A 12247-nucleotide genomic window follows, 5' to 3' on the forward strand; every position below is an offset into this window, starting at 1 on the left:
GCACACTTTGCTCTTGGCCTGGCAGTCCCAGGCCTTTCACTTTGGTGGCAGTGAGTAACCTGATTGATTCTTCTCTTCCGCCGGGTCAAAGTGGTGGAGAGACTTGAGTGAAATCATTGCAGGTCTTTTTTTTTCCTATCGTCGGTTTATACCATGTGTACTTAGGGAGGCTTGGGGAGGGAGGATCACAGAGGTGTTTATACAAGAGTTTCACATTCAACCTAAAGAACTGAAGAGGTTTAGTCAGTTTACATCAGGCAATGACGTGTGTGTTAAGGTGGGTGACAACTGAAAATACAAGCTGGGAGTGGAATGAGTGGAGGCTTGTAAATGAGAATGTGGGTGTTGTAGGGTTAGTAGCGTGAATTCATATTAAAACATATAACGAAGAGTAGTTATTGTGTTCCTAGTACAAAAGTCACACAAATCACAGTTTCGTGGCCCCTTCTTTTCCCCTCCTTCCCCCAAAAAAGCAGCCTTTAAAAGTGAATATGCTCCACATAGAAACTCAGCTTTCAGAAGCTCTGGGAGTCTGGGTCTTCATTACTTGGGGGGATCAGTGGAGTAGGGTGGTGTTTGCCGCTGCTTCAGTAGCCTGTGGACTCTGTTGACCCACAGACTCTTCCCTGTCCATATGCACCAAGCCTAGGTCACTCTGTGGCGTTCATTACCTGCCTGACTACTTACTGGATTTTGAGCTTCTTGACCTTGGGTTTGTCTCTTGAAAAATCAATTTCTGCTCTGATGGAATGTGAATACTTGTATACAATTCAAGCTAGTACAGGGCATCTGGAACAGCTTTTGCTAAATGACTTCAATAGTAATATCTACTGACTGAAAATATAAATAAAAACAGTTCCTTTATTTATAAAATCTTTTGCTGGAAAAGGACGCTTACTGAGAAATGTCTCATCCCGCAGTCACTCTCAAATGATGCTGTCACTTATACAACAGTTGTGTGTGTGTGTGCACGCACACAAGCATGCAGATGAATACATGTGTATTATCCAGAAGTCAACCTTGGTTTATTTATCCTCAAACATAGTCTACCTTGTTTTTTTGAGACAGGATCTCTTTGACTGGACAAGATCCAGGGCCCCAGCCCATCTCCATCTCTCCAGTGTTGGGATTACACTGGCCTCTTTGTATGAGCTCTGGGGAACAGAGTCAGGTCTTTGTCATATAAAGCAAGCTCTAAACTGACTGAGCCATCTCCCAGCCCTGGAATTTGAGCCATTGTAATGATTGTTCTGGAGCTGGAATTTCTACTGTTCTATTAAAATGTATTCTCATGAATGAGAAGTTCTGTTCCTGTGACAAATTTGCCTCTTGTGGTGACTATCTGGAGGATTTAGAAATGTAAGGAAATAATGGATATTTGAGCATCTTAACAAAGCCAGACACCAGCTCACTGAAACTGCAGATACTGGGAAAGCAGCTAATTGTAACTGGAGTCATTATTGTGACCCTTAAGAGAAGGGTGCTAAGAGAAAATGATCCACCATCAGGATTTGTTTAAACTAGCCTCTGTGTGATGGTCTGTCATGATCAGTTTTGTAAGGGAGCTACCTCAGATGGAACTGCCACCATATGTCAACACCGGGAGGCATTTGCATTCATTTTCGTGTTGAATTTTCACAACAATCCTGTGAAATATGTGCTGTCTCAATTTGCATATGTAGAGGCTGAATCACAAAAAGCTGACTGCTTCAAAGCCTCCTGGCTTCAGCATCAGCATCCGCATCCTGGGGCCCTTGGTCACCTCTTCATCCCTTGCCTTTCCCTAGTGTATGGCTGCTTCCCATCGCTATCTACTGTTTAAGGCCTTTTGCTAAGCATCATGGGATTACAGAGGTAAATATCCCACAGATCTAGCTGTCTTCTATTTTGTGAGAGGATAGGGAAGTACTGTGAGGCAGAATAAGTCGAATATCAGAAGATACTTGTCATGGTAAGACTCAGGCAGGGGCTGTCTTAACTTTAGAGGCAGAATCAGAATGAATTCTTTACAGAAGTGGCATACGAACCTGGCCTGGAAGAATCTAAACTTGCCAGGTAAGAGTTCAGGAGAGAACTAGATGAGAAAAGGCTGGAGGTAGTGGCAGACATACTCAGAATTTTGAAGACTCCAATTTGAATGGAGAATAAAATGCAGGTGAAGAAATTCAAGTCAAGGTTAAATTATAGGAAAAATAATATCAAATAACAATCTTTAGAAAGAACATCTTAGACTGCAAGGACAAAATTTTGTGATGTTAGTAAAGAGTATTTATATTCTGTGCCGCCTAACCATCTTTTTCCTTGTTGAGTTGCAGCTTGCACATGCACGAAGACAGCGTTTCTCTAGTGTACAAGAGTATTTCTCAGAAGTTAGCATTTGCTCGCCAACTGTTGCTGGGTAGACTCTCAGCCTCAGGGTTGTGCAACAGCCAGTGTGGCTTTGCTTGCTGGGTCAGCTGGGGTGGTGCTTTACTCGTCTCTCATCTTCCTGGTCCTACACGCCCTACACACCTTGAGCCACTGAAGGCAAACCATCCTTTCTAATAACAAGAGTGTGAACCACACATAACTGGGTCCTAAGGATGGATAGGCATGTATGCCACATTTCACGAGCCAAAGCAGGTGACAGGCCCGAAGTAAAGACGTGCCTGACCATACTGCAGGCATGCAAGGACAAGCATGCATACTGCAGGCATGCAAGGACAAGCATGCAATGAGCAGCTGGAATTTGGGTAATGAGACTGTCCCAGGTCTGCCTAGTCCTCAATGGCTCTATGCATCCTTGTGGTCCAAATATAGGAAGTGTAGTTAAAGACTCTGCTGAGGTGACCTTTGTTTGTTTCTTTGTTGTTTTTTAATTACCCTAATATTCATTGAAATTTTATTCCCCCCAGTATTTACTATCTTGTTAGTTTTTTTTTTTAACATAAACATTTGCAAGTTTGTGGTACAATGTTAATTAAAGCAAGAATATAACGGTGGACAAATCACTAGTCATGAAAGATTTTTTTTTTTTTTTTTTTAAAGTCCTACCAGGGTCTGGCAGTAGAATTCTAGAAATTCAGTATTGAAGAAAGGGCTGTTACTGAATGCTGTAGTTTAAATTTGACAAGATACATCCTACCTGTTTCTCTACTTAAATTAAGTTGCAAGGAGAAGCCCCCATCCCAATATTCTCACAGATAGTACAAGGTTCCTGGTTTTGAGACAAGGTTTCTCAGTAGCTTTGGAGCCTGTCCTGGAACCTGCTCTATAGACCAGGCTGGCCTTGAACTCACAGAGAGCACCTACCTCCCGAGTGCTATGATTAAAGGTGTGCGCCACCACCACCCGGCTCTCCTGCAGTTTCAAGGTTCTGTTATTGTACAGTACACAGCCTCAAACTCTATCGCACCACAAGGTACTGATGCGTTATTTCTCACCGTTTGGTGGATCCCTGGGGCCTGGCTGCTGTCCTCCCCACGCCCAGTCACACAGTTTCACTTAGCGAGGATCTTCCGTGAGCTCTACTGTCCAGGATGTCCTCAAGCCTCTGCTGCAGACCCTTGTTTACATGTTGTTGCCTAACTTTTCAAATGGTGCCTCTCGTCCACATGAGGAAGGTGAGGCTGCCGAGTGAATTTTCTCCTACCTTCTTCTCCTCAAATCTTTTTGTTTTCCAAAGGTAGACTGCTGTCTGAGCCGTTTCTAAGGTCTCAGGAAAGCGTCTCTTTCTTGTCATCCCAGGAATTTTTTGGTTTTGGTTTTTAAAGTAAGTCGTATATTTGTTGATAAATCTAATCTCTCTTATCAGTTGGTTAGCAAGCTGTGGGCAGAAAGTGCACGCTCTTCAGAGGACCCAGGTTTCCAGAGAGCCTAGGAGCAGGATGCAGAGGGCATACCCAGAGGTCAAGTTGAGCACTGACCGTACCAGCCCCCTTTTGTAACGAAACTGGCTCTAAGTGCTGCTAAGTCTGGTTTAAGGAGCACCTGATGTTTATTCCAGCCTTTTAAACAGAGGTGCGTAGATTATTGTAGTAAAATTTTTTGGATGCCATTGTAAGATCAAAAGCTGGCAAGAGAGTCAGGAACCTGGCGGCTGTCCTTTATGTGGACTTAGATATACTTTCATTCTTGGTGGTACATAAAGTAACATGAAGTGTGTGCGGGAGGGAGGGAGGGAGGGAGGCAGGGAGGCAGGGAGGGAGGGAGAGAGGGAGGGAGGCAGGGAGGCAGGGAGGCAGGGAGGGAGGGAAGGACATACACTTACACCAGTCTGTAACCTGTCTAAAACTCTGCAGGGACCAATTTCTCAGGGCAGTGGTGAAGATTAAATGATAAAATGCTTCCTGATGTATTTAGAAATGCAAATCAGTGGGAGGCAAAGTAATAATTCATTGTGTATCCCTCATAACTTTGATTGTACAAAGTGAAGCTTCATTAAGGACACTTTGCTCCTGCAATAATTACAGAGAGGATAATTTGTATTTGTGTGATACAGTAGCCATTGGCCGCACGTGGCTCTGGTATGTGGATGATGTCACTAGGACCGAGATGCTTGTACATTTTGTACAAAATGAAGAATTAATGTGGAAAATAATATAAAATAGCTCATTAAATTCTACTATTGCTCACGTTAAAATGATGATTTAGATCTTACAGATTAAGTAGATTGCATTATTAAAATTATGTGCACCTGCTTACTTTTCATGCAGCCACTAGAAATGCTAAGAGTCCAGGCCAGGAGTGGTGGCACACATTAATCCCAGCACTCGGGAAGCAGAGGAAGACAAATCTCTCAAGTTTGAGGCCAGCCTGGTCTATATAGGGAGTTCCAGGACCTGCCAGAACTACCTAGTGAGAGCCTGTATCCAAAAACCCAAGAACCACACAGCCAGAATGTTAAAGCTGGAGGTGTCCAGGGGGACTTGGATAGAGCTAGGTTATGGTTGTGGAAGCTGAGAACTCAAAAAGCTAAACACCAAAAGATCTGAGAATCCAATCAAAAAGTGGGCATATAAATAAACAGTTGTTCTTCAAATACATCATTTGTTTTCTATGTGTGGATTATGTTTTTTAAAAAGACACTAACAAAGGAAGAGGGAGTATTGGGAGTTGGGGGTGGTATAAGTGTGGGTGTGAAGGGTTTATTAAAATCAAAATACTTTATACACATGTATAAAACTACCATGAAACTCTTTCATATATTACTATACATTATTACTAGTAAAAAAAACACAGGTGGCCAGTATATAAAAACATGCTTTTTTGTAAAATTGCAGTCTGCTTGAGTGCTAAAGCCTTTGAGAGGCAATACTCTTCTGCCTGAGGGAAGCTGTTTCTGGAGACTTGACGATATTTAATTAATTCAGTTTTTTTTTTCAAACTGCTTGTGCCATACCAAGTAGCTAATGACAGTTGAGTTTCCCCAGTGTGCTGGGCACCATACTAAGCACATGACACCTGTATAATCTTACTTCATCTTCAAAAATGCCTGCAAGAAATCAGGGCCTCTAATGTGCCAGAGTGATCTAGTGTCCAGTGATCTCACACACAGAGAGAGACAGAGACGGACAGGAGACAGACAGACAGACAACCTGTCCTCTCTGTGGATTCCATGATCATTTTTAACCAAGGCCTTATTTTATCCAGAGTCACACAGCCATTGATTTTCTAATCTGGAACTCTGGCCCTCAGTTCCCATTTTCATGGGGTTACTGTCAGAGCCCTGGGGGTCCCCGCAGTTTCCTTTAGGTACTCAGTTGCCCCTCCAGGAGTCTTGTGTTTCTGCAGCTGCTTGGATCCCTCTGGCTGCAGCGAAGTGAGCTCGGCCCTGTGCAAGGCAGAAGAGAAGCTGCTGGTGCTTCTGGCAGCTTCCAGTGTTGTGCTGGAGCTGCAGCCAAGGCTTGCTTGGAGCTGGGGGAGTCTAAGACTCATCAGCAGGAGTGGAAGGGGAAGCGTCTCCTCACCCCTGGCAATTCTCAGTGTTTCCTTCCCAAATGACATCAAAGGATTTGAAACTGGCTTCTTCCTGGAATCCTGGCTGGTGTAACAAAAGGAAGTTTCCGAGGCATCTGCCTGTCTCTAGACAATCTCCACCTAGCATCGCCCGCCTGGCAGGTTGGCTTCAAGGAATTTTTGGAGTTCCTGTGTAGAATCCGGCCCCAGGGCTCGAGTGTGGCTGCCGCTTTTGCCACTGAATGATCGCACGGCATCACATACACAGTGTGGGACTCTGGCCTTACGGTTGATGAGGCTTGTTCATGCAGCTGTTACCACTATCGCCTCTGTGTAAGAGAGGAGTTTGAAGCTAAGAGCCCTCCTTGGTCATTTGACTAAAGACGTGGCTTTGTTTGTATAATGAGGAGGGTAGCTGGACTGAGGAGATTCCCTCTTCACGAATGAGCTTATCTGTTGGGAGGCATTAGATCTAAACCAGCCTTTGGAGCTTTGGGGGAAGTAATTGCTAACTGCTTGCTTTAACTCAGCCTTGGCTGTTAAACGAGGATGTCTGGAGAGTCTGTTGTGGTAATTAGGGTAGTTTCGGAGGACCTGAAACACCGTCACGTCATCCACAGAGCTGTGAAATCTGGTAAACTGGCTCCCCGCAGACACGCAGACTTGTCAGGCTAGCGACTTAGGTCCTCCTCTGTGCAGTATGTGGGGTGCCATGGAGTTGTGGGCCTTAGACGCATTGTCGCATGGTGACACACGGTAAGCATTGAGTAGGTGCCAACTGCAGTCCCCGTCATCCTGTAGGCAGCCTCTTCTGTGTGCAGCTGTAACTTCTGAAGTTGTCAGTCGGTCCTCTGCGATTAAACTTGGGAGAATACTTATCAATTTTCTTACAGGTGACAGATTGACCCAATTTGAGCAACTGATCCAATAGCCGGATGATCCTTATCTTTTATTTGAGATTTCTACATATTTGTGTTATGACGGTTTGTTCCCTTTCTGTCCTGACCTAGTCAGAACTTCTGTCTGTGTATGTATGGTGTGTATGTGGTGTGTGTGTATGTGTGTGTGGTGTATGTGTGTGTGTGTGGTGTGTGTATGTATGGTGTGTGTGTGTGTGGTGTGTGTGTGTGGTGTGTGTGTGTATGGTGTGTGTGTGTGGTGTGTGTGTATGGTGTGTGTGTGTGGTGTGTGTGTATGTATGGTGTGTGTGTGGTGTGTGTATATGTGTGTGTGCGCGTGTGTGTGTGTGAAATGAGACGAAGGATGTGACTCAGAAATGATAAAGATGATAGGTGACACAGGTCTGTGAAAGTGTGGTTTTAAAAATCTCCCATGATACAGCTTGATAAGTGTGTGCTTTACTTATTGAATTGACTTTTTATTGCTGTGACAGCACACGAGGGAGCGGAGGGTCTAGGGACTTACTGTGGCTCACAGTTTCAAGCGGTGCTGGCTGGCTGCAGCTCATTGGGCCTGAGAACAGATACACGTCATGGCAGTGGAAGCGTGTGGTAGAGAAGGCTGCTCGTTCATGAGAACAAGGAAGCAAAGAGAAAATGAGGAAGGACCAATAGCCTACTTCCTCAGACTGCGCCCTGCCCCATAGTTGCCACCACCTCTCAGTAGTTTCATTGAATTATAAATAAAAAAATTATGAGTCCATAGATCACGGCCCAACCACCTTCCACAGGCCCCACCTCTTAGCCGAGCCTTCAACACATGAGCCTTCAGAGGACTTCAGTCCATATTACCTGGCATAAATGAAATGTGTGTGCTTCCTAATCTGTAACTTTCCAGCTCTTCATGTGCATGTGGACCAAGGATGTTTCTGAAAGGATATTTCTTAGTGAAGCACCATAGAGAGACCAGGAGGAAGCAGGCACTAATGCCGCCTGTGGCTGTCACTAGAGAACTGCATCCAGAACTAAAGGAAAATTTAAAACGATGTACAAAATAGGTATTATTTCAGTTCACATTTTATTTTCAAAAGATATTATTCCTTGAATTCCTCACTTTTGTATTAGGAATTTCCAGATGACTCTATTACAGTTTTATTTGCCGTGTGTGTGTGTGTGTGTATGTGTGTGTGTGTGTGTGTGTATGTGGGTGCTTGTGTATCACTGTGCACACATGCTATGGTGTATTTGTGGAAGCCAGAAGACAACTTGCCGGAGTTGGTTCTCTCCTTCCACGGTGCCACCATATGGGTCCCAGCAGTAGAACTCAGGTTGTCAGGCTTGGCTGTGGGTGCCATTGCCCTCTGAGTCATCTCACTGGCCCTTCAGATGACTCGAACAATTTAAATGTAAGATAAGAGACCAGGAACTAAAGAAACCATCCCAGTCCATAAGGCATTTACCATATAAGCATACAGAAGGTTCCATCCTCACGACCCATGTAAAAAGTAATATATGTATCATCCCTCCAAGGCTCAGAAAAATCACAGAAGAGAGGGTGAACAGGATGCAGGAGTTGGAAGAAGGGGTGATGCGTTCCAAAAAGACACTGGGTAGACAGGGCTTGCATGCATGAGTTCACCATAGCTGTGTTTACTCCGCAAGTCAAGTCATGCGCATGATTGGGCCGGTCAGCATCTCACCATGGAAGTGGGAGGAGCTTATGAGACCCCACCGCTCCCTGAGATTCTGTTGGCACTTTCTTTAGTGGTGTAGCTACTAGTAAGTTGCCCATGCCCCAGTAATAACCTCTTAAGTATGCTCATACAGGACACCTAATTAAACACACACACAAAAGACATGAAGTAAGGAGCGAGCCTCTGGGAAGAAGTGTTTCAGAGAGAGATGGGGATAATGAAGGATGGAAATGAACAAAGTCCACTCCATGCATGCGTGAAACTAAGAATGAAAATAAGTTTTGAAAAGTGCTTTTTTCCAGAGTGCCAGCTGTGCTGGCATGTGCTGAGGAGGAACACTGGGACTCATTGGCCGGCCAGCCAGGCTATAAAGATACTAGTGACTGTTTTTACAGTCTTAGGTTACAAAATGTCTTCCATATAATGCTGTGAAATCTGATCTCAATAAAACAAATGGGTAAATTTGGCTGCATAAAAACCTAAAACTCTCCATGTGGAGTAACTAAACAAACAACTCTTCGGGAAGTTAAAGGACAACTGTCAACCCGTGAATATTATTTGCAAAACAAATAAGGTAAATGTGAGAAATAAAAAAAGACATGAATTCTAAAAGCAAAGAACGTGCTGATTGAAAACTGGGCTGAATTTGTGACCATGCAATTTAAAGAAGAAAAATTTACAGAAGTCCAATAAAAGCAGACAGAAAAATAGCCTACTTCTCAGTCATAAATAACCCCTAACCTCACCCCCTCTTCTCCACAACACATACCAAAATAAAGCAAAACAGAGCAGTTTTTACCCCCTCAAACTGGGCAGGAATAGACATCTGTCTCTTGTTCTGATGAGTAATGCCAAACCAGAGCAGTTTTTCTGGAGCACAGAATAGCAGTATGCATATGGGATTTTAAATAAGTGTGCCTTTTGCTGCTGCAGCATTGTTAGGGGCTAACTAGACGGGCAGATGTTGTACACACCTGTATGCCCAAAGGTCTTCCTCATCAGCAGGATGTTTGCAGTAGCACCACCAAAGATGAAGTAATCCTTCCGCGTGTTCTAAAGTGAGAAGGGGAAAGAGACGTCTTCACACAGCTTGTCTTAGTTATAAAGGTACACCAAGAGTTTTTGTTTTCAATTATATCTACTGGTTTATTTGTCTGTGTGCTTTTTGTTTGATTGATGTGTGTGCCACAGTACACGTGTGGAGGTCAGAGAACAGTTTGTAGGAGTCCATTCTTCCCTTCTACTGTGTAGGCCCTGAGCTTGGACCAGGTGATCAGGCCTGGCAGGAGGGTTCTGAGTCTCACAGTGTAGCCCAGGCTAGCCTACAGCCCATTGATCTCCCCAGTTGGTCTCATAGTCATAGCAACCCTCTGTCTCTGCTTGGATTAGAAGCCTATGATGCCATACCCAACTGGAAGTACTGTTTGTGATGCCTCTAAAATTCCGTGTCAGTGCATAAAGAAGGTGCTTAGGAGTTTCCTGTCAACATTAGCAGTAGTTTCAGGTGATGTGGATTTCCTCTTTGTATTTATAATTAACTCGTATTATCCAGCGCAACTATTTATTCTGATAAGTGTAATTTAAATGTTTCCACCCTCCAGAGGGCTTCCGTTGGATTTTCTGGCGGTGCAGATTTGCTCCCCAAGGAAAGTACAGTGTGACTGGAAATAGCTTTGCGCCATGGGTTTCTGTATGAAGGCATGTTTGCTCAGGTAAACAGGTGGGGTCTGATCCCTGGTGTGTGTTTCATTCAAACATCAGTATGTCTTATCAGTCTGCAAAGCATTTGCTGGCTGTTCTGCGTGCTTTGGACACCATGCTAGGCATCACGGCTCATACAGACAGGCCAACCTAATCTCTGCCTTCAACGCATTGATGAGTGACAGATGGCTGTCTTAGTGTCAAGTGTCAGTGTCCTGTGGTGATACTGCAGAGGGGGGCTCGTCACAGGAGCAGGGGGGACACACGCAGAGGGTGATTAAAGTCTTTGCTTAGAGATGAACAAACAAAAGAGCTGGTGGGGCTGAGACATGGCAACAGTACAGGCGGAAGGCTCAGAGACGGTGCGTACAGCCGTGTCTAGAAGAGCGAATCGGCAAGAAATCGCTAGGAAATCCCACATTAGGAAAGGAGCCTAAAGTATTTGAGAATTTCACACCAGTTTTCCCCCAAACACTATAAAGCTCACACAGACAATATCAGAATCATGTTACAGATTTGGAAATTTGCTGAAAACATTTGGAACATGCTAGGAAAAGAGGCTATAGAATTGGAAGCTAATTTCTCAGATGGTCACCCTTACCTCAGATTATTATGGACCCTGAAATAATTATTTTAGAGTTCGGGCTCACATGTATGCCAGAACTGCATTATCGCTAACCCACGACAGAAGCAGAAGAGTCAGGCTATGGCAGGATGGCCTTTGTCTTCTGCGGGATTGGACCTGACTTGGGTATTTTTGTGAATGGCTGGTGTCTTCAAGGAAGTGATGCTTGCAGTCTGTGCACTGTATGTTACATGCAGACCTTCTTCATGAAGACTATCAAGGGAGCTGGTGAGACAGCTAGGTAACCTGATGAAATGCCAACATGTGCACACAGTCCAGGAATAGTGCTGGAGAATAGAGACAGGTGGGTCCCTGGGACTCACTGGCTGCCAGTGTAGTCAGAACTGTGAACTCCACATTCACGGATATACCCTGTCTCAGGAAATAGGGAGAGAGTGATTGAGAAAGATACCTAACATTGACCTCTGACCTCTAAATGCATATAGACACATGTGGATGCACACCCGTACACATGTGCAAACGCGCGCACACACACACATACACACACACGTGCGTGGCTGTACATGCATCAAGCTCTGGGAACTGTTGCTGCCTTAAGATTTAAGTTGCTTTCGTTGCTGCAGGTAAGCCCTGAATCTTCACCTGTCTGCAGAAGGGAAGATCAGGACACGGTGGGTGATGTCTGTAGTACATCCATTCCCGCAGGACAGCAGAAGAAGAGGCCGATAATGCAAAGTGTTTATGAGACATCACCTCCGTCAGGCAGCAAGAGTGTGGTGCAGCAGACTAGCTTTAAGCCACCTGCCCTCCCTCCCCTCAGTGTTCTTCAGCTATGAACCGTTTTCAGCTGAGCAGTTTGTGATCATAAATTAGTGTCACGGTTTAATTGTGTTTCTGATAACAGTGTTCTAAACTGTGAGGGAAATTGCCCCAACCAATTAAGTGCTCCTAAACTAATAATCCTCTGTGAGGGGTGTTGATTGGCTAGTTCCAAAGTTAACAGTGTTCCATGGGAATGAGTATCTATGAGAAGGCAATGTGTGCTTACTGGTAGTGGCTACCCAAGGTACAGATTCCCCTTAGTCTTTAAACTGTTTTTACCAGAGAAAATGTCCAATGTGAGAAACCACTCAGCAAGAAACTGAGGATCGAAAGCTGGCACTAAAGGGCAGCAAGTGTCCTGTGGACCAGACTTCCACCAGGTACCGTGTCCACCAGTGCCCTGATGCTGTGCTCTGAACATTCTTATCACCTCTCCAAGTTAACATGATGAAATTTGAACTCCCTGTTTAATGTTGTTGAGAGGCAGGTCTTGGGGAGGCAGTTAGGTCCTGAGAGGCAGCACTCGTGAACATTCTCAGCACCCTTACCAGAGAGTCCCAGGGCAGCAGGCCTGTGTTGTATGCCCTGTATGACACAGAAGAAGGAAC

At 44.6% G+C, this 12247-nt stretch overlaps 1 protein-coding gene across 1 annotated transcript in view; it reads left to right on the top strand.

Annotated features, from left to right (window-relative positions):
- Positions 1 to 12247, top strand: part of C5H1orf21 (chromosome 5 C1orf21 homolog) — a 205019-nt gene that overhangs the window by 86774 nt on the left and 105998 nt on the right. The window lies entirely within an intron of this gene.

This window comes from Chionomys nivalis, chromosome 5 (assembly GCF_950005125.1).
Source record: "Chionomys nivalis chromosome 5, mChiNiv1.1, whole genome shotgun sequence".
In the NCBI taxonomy this organism is placed as follows: Eukaryota; Metazoa; Chordata; class Mammalia; order Rodentia; family Cricetidae; genus Chionomys; species Chionomys nivalis.